Genomic DNA, 4,322 nt, shown 5'->3' on the forward strand with positions numbered 1-4,322 from the left:
GGGGGGGGGGGGGGGGTCAGTTTGGGCTGACCAGTAGGGTCAGCATGGTTTGGGTCCAGTGGTGTGCTGGTCGGAGGGGGCCAGCGTTGTGTTTACCAGTGGGGTCAGAAAATTGTTGATCAGTGGGGTAAGGATTGTATGAACCAGTGGTGTTAGGATGGTGTTGACCGGTGGGGTCAGTTTGGGCTGACTAGTGGGGTCAGGGTGGTTTGGGGCCAGTGGTGTCCTGGTGTCGGTAGACCGGATGATTAGGTGGTGCGAACCATTGTGACGATTGTTGGAGGTGTATTCAGATTCGAGGACAGATCTATTGTTAGAGGGGGAGAATTGTAACACCCGTCTCCCAGAAAATAATGAAATATTGGAGTTTATATTAGAAATTGGGTGGAATCGGTTTAGTATCGGTTTAGATAAATTCTGGTTTAATTTGATTAAACCATGGAACCCTAGATTTTTCTATAACTCACGCCTCTCTACTCTCTTTTGGTGGTTGTGGTCGTTCCTGTAGAGAGAAAAAAAGAGAGCTTGTTTGTGGAGAAGAGGTGTGAGGAAGGGGAGGTTTGATTTTTGTATGTAAAGCAAGGGAGACAGAACTGTTAGGTTTTGGGGAAAATAGGTTTCGACATAGAAAATTGTACCCAAAGGTAATGAGTTTTGGTGGAGTTATCGATAAGCCTTTTATCTGGATTCTGTTTTTTATGGATCTGGATTGAGTTAATAATCGAGAAGTTATCTGCTGTATCGTGAGATGCTTCGTCTCAGACGCGAACCGAGACCAGCGGATATTGTAACTGAGATCGTGACGTCTAGGGCTAGCTTTTCACCGGAGGGATTTGATAGTTAACAATTATTTTTTATTTTAGGGTCGTCTTTGAGACTATTTTTTTTTTTTGATGTTTCTGTCCAGTTTGTTTGAAGGTTGTTTTTGGTTGTGTGATTTGTTGTATGACGTTTTTGGACTGTTGCATACACAAGGATATTTTCTCCTGGTTGTTTTTGTTGTCAGAATCAGCTTGATTAGGTGAGTGCGTGACCATGAGCTTATCTGAGCAATTGGGTTGTATGACTTGTTTTGTGTGATGATATGTAGGTGTGGTGAATATGTTATTCGGTGTTCAGTTTAATGGCTGGTTTGTTATGTTTTATTTGTGGTTGTACTCTTGATTTGCGTGTGTATAACACTCGTAGATGGGAGGATAGCCTCACTGGGTATTTTTGGTAATACTCATGCATCTCATTGTGTTTGTGGTACAGGTAATGTGTAGTGTGGAATCATGGTGATGAGGAGGAGGATGATCTAGGTTCTCGATTGTTTTGTTGTGTTTATGTTATTTTGTTGTTGGAACCTTGTTAGAAGTATGTTAGGTTGCTGGTTTTTAATTGGTTATAATTGATATGGTATTTATATTAAGTTGGTTTGGTTTGTCTTCCGCTGTGCATGTTGATTTATTATTTGTTTATTGTTTGAGTTGTAATTAAATATTATGGAGTATTTAATTAGATTATTATTATTGAAAAAATGGGTCGGGGTGTTTTAGGAACTAAGAGTGTTGAGAGTTACTCTGTATGTATACCTATGAGTAGTTTCTAACGGCGACAACAACCTTTGTTTATCAGATTTTTGCTCGCTTATACTTGCCAACAAATAATCATCTCCAAAAGAGGTCTCAAATCTCAAGAGGAAAACTGGAATCTTGTTGTTAATTGGGTTTGACAAACACACATCATTGGGCCTTATTGGGCCAGACAAAAATAGCAAAGGAGAACAAGATGATTTAGGTCCAGATGCACACTCTTGTTGTTGTTGTATCTCTTTGATCTTTGTTCTTCTTGTGCCAAATTCTATAAACTAAGAAAAACATCACAAGTTAGTGGTGTCTGTAACCTCTTTCATATAGTGGAGCTTGGGAGCAAGAGTCCTCCCCTAAGACATAGCAGTTATCCGTGAACTCGGTGATCAAATTTTTGTGTGTTGTTTCCTTTACAAGCAATTAATTCTTACTCTTTTAACTCAACACTCTTTTAGTATGCAGTGCTCTTCCCCGCCAAACCGAGGGTTGCCATTGAAAATGGGAAGAAGGCTTTTTCCCTAAGCGGCTGAGATAACATTGTTGAGACAGAGCAGACTACCACAAGGTGTAGACAGATCGGATGTGGATAATCTCAAAAAATGTCTCGAAACGACTAGAAATTAGTTCCAGTATGTCTTTGGGAAGCATCGACCAGTCTGACATGGTTAGATTCACTACTTTGAACAGTGTATATTCAAAGAAGATGAATATATAGTATAAGTCTTTTTTTATGCTCTTAACCAAGATAGTCAAGGATGTTAGAACAAATACAATTTTCTAATCTTATCTGTCCATAGTATTATATTATCTAGAAAGAGAAAAGTAGAGTAAAGCAATAGAAAGACTAAGACCATCAACAATGGAGGTGTTGAATAAATAATTAAATTGTTGAATGATTGCAATGAGGATGTTGAAAAAAGAAAAACTCTATGTGTATTAAAACTTGTTGAATTGATTCAATATGTTGGATATTAGGCTTGAGATTATTATCCGTTATCCGCGGATATTCGTATTCGTATCCGGATCCGCTCCGAAAAAATGGATATCCGGACAAACGGATACGAATACAGATAGTGAAATAGCGGATAAAACGGATACATATAGTGCTAAATTTTAAAACGAATAACGGATATCCATTTTTTCCCGGATATCATGTATTATATTCGGAGACGGATATGGATAATACTAAATTTTAAAATGAATATTTGTTTTTTCACGAATATCCGGTATTTATATACGGATATCCGGTATTTTTTGTCCAAAATATGTGGTATTTATACAAATACACTATATTTTAGTTTAAAATACGTATTATTTTTAAAAAATAATTTTTTACGGATATCCGCAGATATTCACGAATAATCGAATATTTAACGGATATCCGGATAATGGATATCCAAAATTTTTGGATACGAATACGAATAACAAATTACGGATAAAACGGATACGCGATAGACAATAAAATCTATATAAGAATCAACACAATAAAAAAATGAAGGTGTTTATCTCTAGAGCTTGACACCTTAGCTTCAACATTGAAGCAGGTGTTGACACGTCAGTAAAAAACTCTATCCTATCAAATTATAACATTAATACAGCTCACCTAATTTTACTCATGCGTGGACTAAAGAAAATCTATAATATGAAAGTAGGCTAACTCTCTCCCTCAGCATGCTACTTCAGCGTTTTAGAGAAACCTAGAGCTGACACCTAATTTAAAACAGCTAGCTAATCAAAATATAACAACTAATACAGCTCAGATTTTTAAACCAATGTTAATTATTCTCGGTTTAATGTCACCTTGTCTTTACTCTGGCGGACCGAATCAAAAAAAGTAAAAAATCTCGCTCTTCTTCTTCTTCTTCACACCATATGTTTTTCTTCCTCAACCCATAGAGAGAGAGAGACAGACAGAGAGAGTAGCGCAAATGCGTTCACGTTATATCAGATACTCCGTGTATCACCACCAACATATCCTTTATAATTGTCTCAAGCTAGAGTGTAACTGTAATGGATTTGCCATAATTTTCACCAGAGTAGAAATGCAATACATTGGCGAGTTAGGCTCTCTCTCTCATCTCTTCTTTCTCTCTTCTTCATATATCTCTCTTTGATTCTCTAATTTCAGTCAATTTTCTATCACAAAACCAGAGAAGAAGTTTTTGAGACGGAGGTAATTTGAGTAGAAGCAAAACACCAAATATGTCTCCTTTCATGTTAGTTTCCGTGATCAAAGATTTGCACCCAACTCACAAACTTGGTGAAGATGGATTTGGACCCGTCTTCAAGGTAATCTCAATTCTGACATGCCAGATCTTAAAGTTTCCTCTTTTAAGTGTATCTTTAACCATTTTGTTATTTGTTTTAAGTTCTTTGTGTGTGGTTTGTATTGTATTGATTTCTGATATTTTTGTGTAGCAACTCTTAGTACAATAGCTTGATCCAGAGTATTGGATATGATGAGATTATGTTGAACATTGCTATGGTATATTATAGTTGAGGTTCTTTGAGGATTTTTTTATTGGGGTGTATGCAGGTAGGCTCATCGCATATTAGAAGCAACTTCACTTTCTCAATCTAAAGTCAAATTAATAATAAAACACAAAAATCTCACAAATCTTTTCAAAAGCCTCTCGATGTTGGCCCGGCTCAAGGAGGTGGTGGGAGGAGCAAAATCCAAGGACCCACTCCAAAATTCAGAGGAAACCTTTGAACAAAGAGGATCCAGAAAAAAAAAAAAAAAAAAAAAAA

General features: G+C 36.8%; 1 protein-coding gene across 2 annotated transcripts in view; it reads left to right on the forward strand.

Moving 5' to 3' along the window:
* Positions 1 to 1,351, forward strand: part of LOC104747427 — a 7,212-nt gene extending 5,861 nt beyond the window's left edge. For both annotated transcript variants that reach the window (XR_761155.1, XM_010469053.1), the window contains exon 4: positions 1,255 to 1,351. The gene's annotated coding sequence lies outside the window, so the exon portion shown is untranslated. The remainder of the gene's footprint in view (positions 1 to 1,254) is intronic.

The sequence above is a fragment of the Camelina sativa genome, chromosome 15, assembly GCF_000633955.1.
Source record: "Camelina sativa cultivar DH55 chromosome 15, Cs, whole genome shotgun sequence".
NCBI lineage: Eukaryota > Viridiplantae > Streptophyta > Magnoliopsida > Brassicales > Brassicaceae > Camelina > Camelina sativa.